Source organism: Pleurodeles waltl, chromosome 9 (assembly GCF_031143425.1).
Source record: "Pleurodeles waltl isolate 20211129_DDA chromosome 9, aPleWal1.hap1.20221129, whole genome shotgun sequence".
In the NCBI taxonomy this organism is placed as follows: Eukaryota; Metazoa; Chordata; class Amphibia; order Caudata; family Salamandridae; genus Pleurodeles; species Pleurodeles waltl.
Window position 1 is genome coordinate 281,404,603 of NC_090448.1, and position 13,488 is coordinate 281,418,090.

The window sequence follows — 13,488 nt, forward strand, 5'->3', positions numbered from 1 at the left end:
CTGGAACTCTGAGACCTCTTGCGATCAGGCGACAGACATGGACTCTGCTTTCAGACCCCTCTATCCCTTGTTTGGGGGAGGAAAAAGCCATAAGGAGGGTACCCCTGCACCAATTAGTAGCTTCACTCCTGCCCCTCAGGTAGACAGCTCTGCCTCTCTACCAGTGCACGAGTTAATCAGCAGGGGTGGGACAGATACAGCAGCTGGATCTTCTCCCCATGTTGCTATTCCTGCTGTGCCTTCTGGATTTAATGGCCAAAATGGGGCTCTTTCTCAGGAGCTGAAAGATACGGCAAGCACTAGCGCTCCCCCGGAAAACTTACTTCGGCAGATATTAAGTAAGTTAAAAGCACTGAAAGTTTCCCAAGACGACGCAAATCAAAGAACAGAATCACAATTGAACTTGATCTGCAGTAATATCCAGCAACTTAACTCATGAATTCGAGCAACAAGTTTCCGACCTTGAGGACATATGTGTGACTGTAGAACCATCTCTGGCAAAATGATAAGCTGATCTGTTAGATCTACAGATTCGACTTGACAACTCTGAAAATCGATTGCGTAGATCTAATCTACGATTCATGGGAGTCCCTGAAGGACGTGAAAACAGACAGACAGTCATAGATTTGGTAACTGATCTTATTAAAAGTCATGTTTTAGTAGGACTAATGGACAAGCATTCGTATCTCACCATTATGCGGGCCCATCGGGCCCCCGCAGTCCAGCCACCAAACCCCAAATATCCTCGTACTATTCTAGTGAACTTTGGTGACTTTTGTATCAAGGAACAGATTTTCCAGAAAGCAATTAAGACTAAATTCTTCCAGATTCCCGGCGACTATGCATTCAAGATTTTCTCAGACATGTCGGTGGTGGCTGCGCATCGGAGAAGAAATTTGAAAGGGATGAATCCGGCATTTCAAAAAGCAGGGGCTCAGGTTGGACTTTTTTTGCCCACAACGCATGTTCAGGCTATTCTATTTTTGCCTCTCTAGTCTATGGCTTAGGGTGCAATGAGAAGGCACCACGTTAGGGAAGGATTGGGGCGGGGTGGGGGAGGGGTGTGGCCTCGGGTTGTCTGGGCGGGAGGGCTCCAGGTGTGGGCCACTAAGGGTGAGAGATGTAGGTTAAGGAAGGAGGGTTGGGGGGAGAGGTATGGACACCAGGATCCATCTTTGTCACTTTAGAGGATTGTTATGTCTTGGATAGTGTATTTTACTCCAGATTAGGGGGGACCATATGCAGACTAAGCCAAGGTATAAATCAATGACAAAATCTTTTCTCTTCTTCCATTAAGAATACTTTCCTGGAATGTTAATGGATTAAATAACCGTAGGAAAAGGTCTGTTATCGAGGAAAGGGTATCTGCTTTCAGTCCCTCAGTTATACTTCTTTAGGAGACTCATATTCCGGTTAATAAAGTCCCGGATTTTCGCATCCTTAAAAAAATGGCTGATTTTAAAGAAGTCGCTGCGGCTTCAGCGGCTCATAGATGTGTGGCAGTCTTTTTAGCCAGAGCCCTCAATGCACAACCATTGGATTTTTTTTCTGACCCTGATGCCGCGTTGGTGTTCGGTTCAGTGCTTAATCGCCAAGGAGAGATTCATTTTTGTTAGTTTTTATGCTTCTCTGATAGACAACCCAGCCCCTTATATAGGCCTCTTTCACTCCCTCTTGCAATTGACAGGCACAATTATTATTGGAGAGGATTTCAATTTCCTTCAGGATCCAGTTTTAAATGCTACAGTAAGAGGTAAGGGACAGCACACACCTAAGTCACAAAAATCTTCAGAGATTATGTTAAGGTTTTGACGCTGTGCGATCCTTGGAGAACGAACACTCCCAATGCGAGGGAATATACTTGTATTTCCACTTGGTTTAAAAGCTCCTCACGCATAGATTTCTTTCTGATATCAGAAACATTGTGCTATAGATCTCAGTCGGTCCAGCACACTGGTCTTTCAGACCATGCCTCTCTGCTGCTGGAAGTGTCTCTCTATTCCACAGCTTATACAGCCCAGACCAAAAGGTAGATTTTTAATCTCCGGCTCCTTTGAAGATGTAGTTCAAAAGTGTTTAACTGCCTATCTATATGCCCCCTCGGACACTAATAGGCAGGCTTTTGAAGCTGCCAAGAAGGTGTTTGCGTTTTTTTTTTTTAAGAAGGTGGATATAGAATATCGGACCTATAAAAAAAAGGTCTACGAAGAGAGTAACTTTACAGGAAATGTTTTGGCATGGCAAGCTCGAGATCGTATTGCTGGTAAGGTCATACACGCTCTAAGATGCCCGGTCACCGGTAGATGCACTGACCCCGGAGACCTCGATAAAATTATGCTGGAACATTATAGACAAATCTATCTATCTATAGTTATGCCCCAGTTATAGATCCCAGGACTATTGAGAAGTTCCTGAGGGACCTGGATATTCCTTGCCTCTCAGAGGAAGACTGTGTGGCACTGTCACAGCCATTTACGAAGCCAGAACTTCTAGACGTTGGTAAGAACCTTCCCACGGGGAAAGCCTGTGGATCGGATGGCTTCCCGGCTGAGTTCTATAAGACTTCCATAAATGCATTTGCCGAGGATTTTTTGGCTTTAATTAATGGCCTGCTGCGGGGCGAACAGATTCCTAAGACCTGGCATTCAGGAAACGTGGTTAGCTTTCCTAAGAAAACCAAGGACAGGGAGGATCCAAATGCATATCGTCTAATTTTGCTGTTAAATTCAGATTATAAAATAATCACAAAACTATTGGCCACTAGGCTTAATGGGGTAGTTAATAAACTGGTACATCCCGATCAAAATGGGTTTATAGCTGGCTGACAACTGGCTACAAACACACATTATTTAGCTGAGGCTTTTGATTATTTTTTTACTAATAAAGTCCCTGCCATTATTATTTTGCTGGATGCAGAGAAAGCATTTGACTTGGTTGTTTGGGACACGCTTTTTTCAGTCTTGCCTAGCTACAAGGTACCTTCTCAGGTCACCGCACTAATTCAAAGGTTGTACTCAAATTCAGAGGCCACTATCATTATAAACTCGAAGTGTGTCGGACAACTTCAAATACAACGAGGGACTAGGCAGGGATGTCCTTTATCCCCCATTTTATTTGCCCTTTTTATTGAGCCTCTCGCTGTTAAAATTAGACAACATATTCAGATCCAACCTCCGTTAAAGTCAATGGGAAAGATTAAACTTTCCGCAGACGATATCATTTTATTTTTAGATACAGAACGTTCTTCTCAGGAAGCGGCCTTTAATCTATTAAATGAATTTGAGCAAATTGGTGGCTATAAGATTAACATGAGTAAGACTGATATTATTCTTTGTGGCACTTCTCCTATCTATCTCCTTCCTGAATTAAGAGGTTGCGTAAATGCCAATCCAAAGAGGTATTTAGGGATTTATTTCTCGGACAATATAAGAGATCTCTACGATTTAAATTTTTCTCCTTTACTTCAGAAAACTCAGGCTCTGCTGGCTTGTTGGGGGCCTCTCCCCCTCTCTATATTAGGCCGAATTGCGTTAATTAAAATGTCAATTTTACCACTTTTCAATTTCTTGTTTGCGGCTATTCCGTGTGTTCTAACGCAACATTTTCTTAGAAAACTGGAAACCCTATTTCGCCCATTTATTTGGCAAAACCGAAAGGCCCTAACCGCTTTAAGTATATTGTATGCCGATAAAGAAAAGGGGGGACTGGCCTTGCCAAATTTCTAAGATTATTAGTATGAATTTTTTGCACATTATTATGCCAGCTTTAATATGGATCATTTGGCGGGCTCCAGGTTTTTTATTGATTTTCGGGTATTTATATGTAGGGAGCATAATATTCGAAATCACCTAAAAAAGTTTGTTATAAGATTTTTAAATGTTTTTTTAAGAGAAGATCAGACTTCTTTAGAAAATATTCAATTCCTTTTTTACAATTCCACTTTCACAGATTTTTTTGCACTCTGGTGCTCTGCTTAATGAAGACTTAGTAAAGAGGTGGGAGCTCGTTGGATTCAGTAAGATTGGAGATTTTCGTGCTAAGGATAACTGGGAAACTCCATTAAATATTCTGATTATTGTTAAAAATGATTTCTTGTTGTTCGGAACTTATAACATTTTGTTACATATTTTTAGGGATTTAGACATCAATTCTATTGTCAACGTCCAGTCATTGGTAACAGAATTGGTCGACCCTCCTGAGATAAGTAATGCAGGGTCATGTAGAAGGCTTCTGGCAGAAAGGGTCAAAGTAGATCTTGGGACAAAAGCTCAGTCAAAATGGGCTCATCAGGAGGGCCTAGAGGTTTCAAGTGATTACTGGGAGCCCATTAATCATCTGAATTTCTCTGTGCTTCGAGGGGCTAACTGGCACCAAATTATATTTTTCAGGAAATGGTTATTGTATCGAACCCCGCAGGCCCTATCTCGTATGGGGACTGGCTACCCTGATATGTGTTTTCGCTGCAAGGAAGTAGGAGTGGCAGGTTGGATCCATATGATTGCGACATGCCGATGTATACAGGGATATTGGGAGGGAGTTTTTGTGATGGTAACAACTATGGCGTCGGTATCCATATCTCCCAGCATTCAGTTGATGAGCTTGGGCTATGACCCTGAGGCAAGGCTCTCTTCTAGATGGGAGAAGCTCGTATTTATAGCCACTGCGGTTGCTAGGTCGCTTCTGTTGAGAAATTGGCGTTCTGAGCTGTCTCCTACTAGTCAAGAATGACATTGTAAGATGGCGCAAGTCAGACTTCAGGAGATGAGATATGCTAGCAGATTAGGTAGTGTTAAAAAGTTCTCTCTGATCTGGGGGGATTATTTCTTAGGTAAATCTGGCTGATTTTGTTTTGTTTCGTTTTCTGAAAGTGACAATGTATCTTGTTTTGTTTTGGTGTTTCTCCATCCTGGTAAAAAACACTAATAAAAAAAATAAAAAAAATAAATGCTAGAGAAATAAAGCTATCCCGAATAAAATGTATCTGGGCTAAAGTGTACAATGGCAGGCCTAGTCGGGCAAACTCTGCCAAATAAAGACTGAGGCGGTCATTCTGACCGCGGCGGTCGACGCCCGCCTAGCGGTTCCCACCGAAACCGCACCGCGGTCAAAAGACCGCAGCGGCCATTCCGGCTTTCCCGCTGGGCCGGCGGGCGACCGCCAGAAGACCGCCGGCCGGCCCAGCGGGACAGCCCCTTCAACAATGAAGCCGGCTCGGAATGGAGCCGGCGGAGTTGAAGGGGTGCGACAGGTGCAGTGGCACCCGTCGCGATTTTCACTGTCTGCTAAGCAGACAGTGAAAATCTTTGTGGTGCCCCGTTAGGGGGCCCCTGCACTGCCCATGCCAGTGGCATGGGCAGTGCAGGGGCCCCCAGGGGCCCCACGGCACCCGTTCCCGCCATCCTGGTTCTGGCGGTGGACACTGCTAGAAACAGGCTTGCGGGAAGGGGGTCGGAATCCCCATGGCGGTGCTGCAAGCAGCGCCGCCATGGCGGGTTCCCTGGGCCAGCGGGAAACCGGCGGGAAACCGCCGGCTCCCCTTTTCCGACCGCGGCGGTACAGAATCGCCCAGGAAGCACCGCCAGCCTGTTGGCGGTGCTTCCGCCGCACTCCGCCATGGCGGTGATGGACCGCCAAGGTCAGAATGACCCTCTGAATTTCTAACACTGGTGATCAGTGGTGAGGATAGGACTTGTTTGTGCAGTGCCATACAAGAGCTATGTAAACACTACCCACCCGCAGTGAAAGATCATTTTCTGAATTGTTTCTTTTTCTACAAACATTTCTACTGGACATTTTGTAATCTAATCCTATACAACATGTTTCTGGCTCGGTTTCAAGTAGTAGGAGAGTTTCACCTAGCCAAGATGGAGGTATGCACTGTCAGCCAGCTGAAGGGGTTCTGCAAGGGATGGGAGTACCTACCCGGGGAGCCTCCAGAAAGGAGGAGTACCAAAAGGTGCTGAGGGCCTGGGCAGAAGCACGTTCACAACAGCATGTTGAGATGGGAGAGCAAGTAGTGGGTGTGACACCCTTGAATTTGTTCGCCCTGAGAAAGGTGGGAGCCATGTCTCAAATCATGGCCTGCCCACAGAGGAAAGAAGAGAGGAGAGAGAATTCAGGCTATAGTTGACCAGATTAAAAATAAAGGCCGAAGAAAAGAAGACTGAGAGGGTCTTGGCAAAAAAGAAACTGTGGAGTTGGAGTCTAGCAGTGATTGTGGCAGCATACATACAGGACATTGAGGAGACAAAAAATGTTTGTATGCCCAAGGATTTGGTGCAAAATTATGTGGTGGGAGATGACATTGACAAGTGGTTTTCTGCTTATGAAGTTGCACTTAGGGCACATGGGGTTGCTGAAGAGAAATGGGGGGGCAGGTTTTTGGAAACACATGCCAACACTTGGGCGGGATATACTTCTTACACTAGAGGTTGGGGCCCGGACCAAGTATGCCCCTATGAAGGCCATTTTAACTGCCAAATTTGGACTGACCCATGAACTGTATTGCCAAAGATTCAGGGGACAGTAGCAAGCTCCTCAACCAATCCTGGGTAGACTTTATCAATTTTTGCAGTAAGGCTTTGAAAGGCTGGGTGTGGGCAGTAAAGTAAATGGTTACATGGGGTTATACAACTTGATCCTGATAGACCATATGCTCAGTATTTGCTTTAGAGAATTGCAACAGCACCTAGTGGACAGTAAGCTGACTGATCCCAGGAAGCTTGCTGAGAAGGCAGACCTCTGGGCTAGCACCAGAGTGTCCAAAAATTTATCTGGTGGGGAACACCCACAAAGTTGGTCAGGGTTCCCAATGGAAGAAAGAGGGGGAAGAAAAACTTAAAAATAAGGAGGTCTCAGAAGGTCCCCCAAAAAAATTCTCAATGGAATAGTGGCAACCGGTTCCAGATTCTAAAAAGAAAAGGTTCTTTGACCATAAGACAGGGAAGTTTGTACACCAATGTGCAGAGTACTCCAAGTATGGTCAATCTAAGGGCGACTTCAAATGTCCAAAAAGGGCACAGCCCCTACTGGTGGGCAGACACCTGGGTTTGGCTGGTATAGCGCTTGGGGAGGAGGTAGTCCCAGTTAGTTTTGGGAAACGGACAGAGGTAAACCTAGTGTTCCTGTGGGATGCAGAAATGGTGCCAAGATCCCACATGCCTGCCAATACTTCTAAGTATAGGCAGTGGGTCACCATTAATGGGCAACGGGTGGAGGCTCTGCGTGACACAGGAGCCAGCGTGACTATTATTAGGGGTCAGCTGGTGTCAGCAGAGCAGGTCCTACCAAACACTTTCCACCAAGTCACAGTCGCCAGCAATCATGAGAGCCACCTACCAGTGGCGCTGGTTCCCTTTAATTAAGGGGGTCTCTGGTTCTCTGAAAGTAGCTGTGAGTCCTGCCATGCCTGTAGATTGTCTGTTAGGCAATGACCTTGAGCACACTACCTGGAGGGAGGTATAACTAAGTCGTCACTTGGAGGTGTTGGGATTGCCTGAGTGGTTCTGCATGACCACAAGGTCTATGGCTGCTTGGGAGGGGAGTCAGGGCTGTTTGGAGCCTGGAAGAATGCCCCAGAGAGCTGCCCAAGAGAGGGGCAGGGGGCTCAGGAAACCGGTCCCAGAAGATCATGTGGTGGTTGGCGGGTCCCTGAGGAGGAGGACCCTGAGCCAAATGAGGAGGACATAGCTGCCCTGGGTGAGCTACCTGAGCTTGCTAGATGGCAGGTTGAGGGTGGGACAACCAGGGAAGAATTCTGCAAGGTGCAGAAAGAATGTCCCACTCTTGTGGGCTTGAGGCAACAGGCCTCAGCCCAAGCAGCAGGTGAAGTCCCTGAGAATCACCTTTTCTATTGGAAGAATGATCTCCTTTATGGTGAGCCTAATGTTCCCGAGGGTGGGGCAGCACGTGTGCTGGTGGTCTCCTAGTGTTACCAGGCCTTCTGACTAGGCCTGGCTCACCACATTCCCCTGACAGGACATTTAGGGCAAGACAAGACCTTTGCCGGGATTGTCACCCACTTCTATTGGCCCTGAATGCAGATGGCCTCAGATGCATTCTGTAGGTCCTGTCCTACCTGCCAGGCCAGTGGGAAGACAGGGAAGAGGCTCAAGGCCCCCCTGATCCCACTCGCCATCATTGGCAGCTCCTTTGAAAGGGTGGGCATCGACCTCATTGGTCCATTGGACCCAGAAATTGCCCTAGGCAACAGGTTTATCCTGGTTTCGGTGGACCATGCCACCCGCTATCCAAAGGCAATCCCCCTGAGGACTGCGACTGCACCAGTGGTGACCAGAACTCTGATGTGGATCTTTACCCATGTGGGATTCCCAAAGGAGATTGTGTCCGACAAAGGCACAAACTTCATGTCTGCATTCAGGAAGTCCATATGGGATGCATGTGGGCTAACCTACAAGTTCACCACATCCTATCATCCTCAATCAAATGGTCTTGTGGAGGGATTTAAAAAGGCCTTGAAGGGCATGATCACAGGCCTCCCTGAGGCCATGAGGCATAAGTGGGACGTCCCCTTGCCATGCCTTCTCTTTGCTTACAGAGCGGTACCCCAGAAGGAGGTGGGGTTCAGTCCCTTTGAGCTTCTCTTTGGGTACTCTGTTAGGGGAACCTTAAGCATTGCCAAAGAGGGTTGGGAAAAAGCTCCCAAGAAAACCCCCCACCCCAAGGATGTGATCAGCTACTAGTTGACCCTCCACAACCAGATGCATTGCTTCTAGAAGAAGGCCAAGAGCAACCTCAAGGCCAGTCAAGAGGTTATGAAACACTAGTATGACTAGAAGACTACCTTGGTAGAGTTTCAGCCTGGAGACAAAGTATGGGTGATGGAGCCAGTTGATTAAGAAGTCTATGTAGGAGTGCCAAATGCAATTAGAGTCACAGTGACATATCACTATATTCTCTTACACAGACAGTGATGTATTCATTCAGCTACTTGCATACCTATTTAGAAACCAATAGGGGTAATAAAAGAGAGAGCCACATACTGGCACATATACTGGAACATCTCATCACACTTTTATAAATGGACTCAAATATTCAGTGAGAAATATAGCAACCAGTGGCATAATCTTGTTAAGTATGCAGATAAATACTGCTTTAATCACCGGTGAGGCCTACTAGTGCAGAGCCCATGTGTGCACTATCACTGCCCACTCAGATTAATCTGTAAAACCCCTTTGTCATGCCTTAAAATCACATTTTAATATAAATAACTGACCTCTTATATATGCTGTAGGTATGTTGTCAAGAATGCTGCTTTCTGCTTAAGTGATTCAGATATCTCTTTTTCAGTATTATATTCTTACTCATGGACTTGGAGACCTCTAAGTCAAGTGCTATATAGAGTTTGCATCTCTTAAAGGAAATGACATACATAAACACAAAGGAGAGATCCTCTGTCTCATCCAGTCAGAGCGTGATAGAGTGTTATGAATTCACTAACATAGTCAGTAACTACTTATGTATCCTGCAAGATGAATGATAACTGCAGACAGACCTATATACCCTTCTATTCAGCAAAACAGTGTGAGAAAGGCCTCTTTGGATATGGTAGCTCCTCACTTTTGGCTGGGAAAATGATGCGGTGTCAAACTGTGAGTGCCCCAGGCACCTAATAAACAGGTTCCCAGGGCCAGATCTCTTCCCCCCAAACTGTACTATGTTTGGAACTTCAGCCACCTTTAAAGTCCCTAATAAATATTAATCCTGGTACCTAGGGCTTGCGTACTGAAGAGGGCCCCTCAGAGCTGCAGCCCCAATTGTGCCACTCTGAGAGGCCCCACACCTTCCTCATGAAGTCTGCCATTGCAAGTGCATGACAAGGTGAATCTAAAGTTGCAAACTTGACATGGCATTCATCCAGAGTGCCATGTGTACTAACACTGCATGCAATATAGGTACGTCACCCCTTTGTCAGGCCTTAGAGCCCTGAGGCAGGGTGCGGTATAATGCATGTGAGGGCATATATGTACATAAGCAAATATGCCCCTACTCTGTCTTTGCTAAACCTTACGACATAGTAAGCATACAGGGGAGCCATAGCAAATGCATGTGCTGGACACTGGCTATTATGAGTTCCACAGTTACATTATGGCCTCTCTAAACCTTGGTTTGTTTGGTATCAAACAATTCAGAAACATAAACCCACACAGATGCCAGTGTTGGATTTATTATAAAATGTACCCAGAGGGTACCTTAGAGATGCCCCCTGCAAAACCTAACAGCTCTGGCATGGTTGGTGACTGGTCTTAACCAGCCTGCCACCACCAGACACAATTCTGGATTCCTGTGTTGAAAGCCTTTTGCTCTCAGAAGCCAGAACACAAAGCCTTTCATGGGTGGAAGTATTACACCTCCTCCCTCAGGCAGGTACCTCGCATCAGCAGTCAGCTTCAAAGGATTTATCGCCTTTGAAACCTGACCTCTGCCTTTGCTGCTAGGATCAGATGGCCGCCCAATAGTTTTAACCCGAATTTGGGTGGGAAAGCCAGGGGGTAGACTAGCAAGGAAAGGAGGAGTGGCCATCCCCAGCCTGCACCACCCCTCAGGTGTGTCAGGCGAGGTGACCACTCCATTTATCTTTCCTCCATCTTGGATGGCAGGAAAATAGCCATTCAGGGTTAGGGATGTGGCCCCTTCCTACAGGAAGTGTTCACTTAATGGATGTAGCCACCCTAAGGTAGGTGGTTCATTGGCCACTATCAGGTACTCTCCCTAATGGTCCCTAAACCCAGTATTTAGTGGGCATTCCTAGACCAACAGATCAGATTCAATGGACACAAGAAGATCAGGAACAAAGTAGACCAGAGGCATGAGAACAAAAGTCCTGCTGCAGAAAGAAAAGAGAGCCAAACACTGCCTGCTGGTCCAAGTCCTCTACAATTGCCACTGAGGTGTTGCCTGGACCATGAAGGAACATACAAAACCCCAGAGCACTTTAAGCCTTCTGAAAACCGCCAAGAACCTCCCTCAGAGTGAAGGTACCAATCTCCTGCACCCTGCAGGCAAGAAACCAGTGAAGTCCAGTTCCCTGACTGGCCGCTGACCAATGAACCAGACCCAGCAGCTTGACCAAATTCCACACGATGGACCCAAAGGACAAAACCTACCACTGTGCTGTTTGGTTTGCACTTGGGCTCTCAGGGTCTGAGATGAACCATTAACCTGGGTTCTGGACCCCGAGTGTTGGACAGCCAGAAGCAAAGTCCACTCCAGATGCCCAAAATCACAGAAGCAAGTACCAGTCAAGAGACCTCAGGACACCCAAGAATCAGTGTCAAGTGTGGGCCTGCTGACCTGAAATCTACCCTCCAACAGACCTGCTCCTGTCTCCAAGGTCAGCAAGATGCACAAGTCCTGGCTGACTTATCTGCACTGCACCCGGCCTCCCTGGCTACTGCATCAACAAACTAGCAATGTTCTAGAGGTCCCTAACCCCTTGAGACCTCCACCCTCAGAGGGGACCCACTGGACTTATGTTTAAGTCCATCTGTGCAGTGAGTGTCCAAGTGGTCCCCCTCTCTGTTGTGCACCAGCCCCAAGACTTTCACTTTAAACCGCTACTCCCACCTGAACAGGGAAACGGCTGAACTTCTCCAGCTGCCCCACAGAATATCTCGATGACTTTGACTTAAAAATAGAAGGTGGCACTTGTGAGAGCATTGCCTGATTTTATATGCATTTTTAAAGATTTTCACATTCATTCTTAGGGTGCGTAATCATGCACAAAACCAGAACATTTTCTAAACTATGAAAATCTTAACTAAAAAAGTACTTACCATACATTGATGATCTTCATCTTAAAAATATTATAAAATCTGAAGTATTTTTGCAAATTGGTCTTGAGATATTCTTTTGAGTGTGGGTCCACATTTGTTAATACTGTGAGTGCAACAAATGCTTAGCACATCTCCGAGAAAAGCCTAACTTCTCGCTCACACTACCACAAAAACAGATCACTCGGTAGTCTGCATTTTACCTCTGGATACCAAGGTGGAGCTGCTCAGACTTTCTGCACAGAGCACTTCTCATACTCTATATAGAGAGCCAACCTCCTACATTTGGTGGATCAGTGGTGGGATACAAGACTTTGCTTCTGTTGATACCACTTTGTCACTAAGGGCCAGATGTAGCAAAAAAGCAATTTGCGACTTGCAAATTGCGAGTCCCTGCGACTCGCAATTTGCAAGTCGCAAATTGCTATGCAGTACGGTGTCTCAGACACCGACTGCAACTCGCAATGGGGTCGCAATGACCCACCTCATGAATATTCATGAGGTGGGTCGCAAATTGCGGCCCCATTGCGAGTATAGGCACTCGCTAACATGGAGGCCTGCTGACGTCAGCAGACCTCCATGTTAGCGACCTGCTTTTAAATAAAGCAGTTTTTTTTTTTTTAAATGTAGCCCGTTTTCCCTAAGGGAAAACGAGCTGCATTTCAAAAAAATCCGAAACCTTTTGTTTCGTTTTTTTCAGGGCAGGGAGTGGTCCAAGGGACCACTCCCTGCCCTGAAAAAATGTTTTGGGGTCCAGTCTCAAACTGGAAGGGGTCCCATTGGGACCCCTTCCAATTTGCGAGTGGGTTACCATCCACTTGAAGTGGATGGTAACTGCGACTCCATTTGCGACCGCGTACGCGGTCGCAAATGGAGTTGCATACCACTGCGACTCGCAAATAGGAAGGGAACACCCCTTCCTATTTGCGATTCGGAAATGCATTTTGCGAGTCGGTAACGACTCGTAAAATGCATTTCTGCATAGGAAACACGCATTTGCGAGTCGCAAACAGCAGATTTTGCCGTTTGCGACTCGCAAAGTGTTTCCTACATCTGGCCCTAAGTGAGCACACAAATTGCTCTAAAAATTGTCTTTAGCCTTTTTCGAAATTTTAAAATTAATTGCCAAGGACCTGGTTACGTCCTTGAAATAGTGATTAGAATCTAATAATCTTTACTATAGTTAGGCCTTAGAAAAAGTATCAAAAGTTTGCAAACGTTTTTATAAGTTTGCTAAATCTTTTCCAAAAGTTAAAAAGATCTCAACTTTAGTAAGAAAAATGTCTGACGCAGAGAGACAGACTCAGAAGCCTGACCTGATCCTTTGAATGGGAATGAAGTACCCCAGTCTAAGGGCTCTGTGAAAAAATACACATTAGTGCTCATGCTTCCACAGAAACTCTTGGGAGGTTTGTGGCAGAATATGAGAGTGCACACTCAGTGGATGGGGGTAAACCTGCAGAAACCGAAAATCTAGATAAGACAGAAAAAGCTGAGGAGGAGGAGGTAGGATCCTCTGTCTCAGGAGTAGGAGCCCCATCAGAGGATAATGTGGCTCTGATTAGGTTGACCAAAAGGCTGGCCTTAGAAGCTTAACTTCTGGAAGTGGAGATAAAAAGCATACAGTTGTGCCTAAGACCCATCATTGGTGGCAGCATACAGGTAACCAGGGAGAAAGAGATTTTTTTCAACCTAA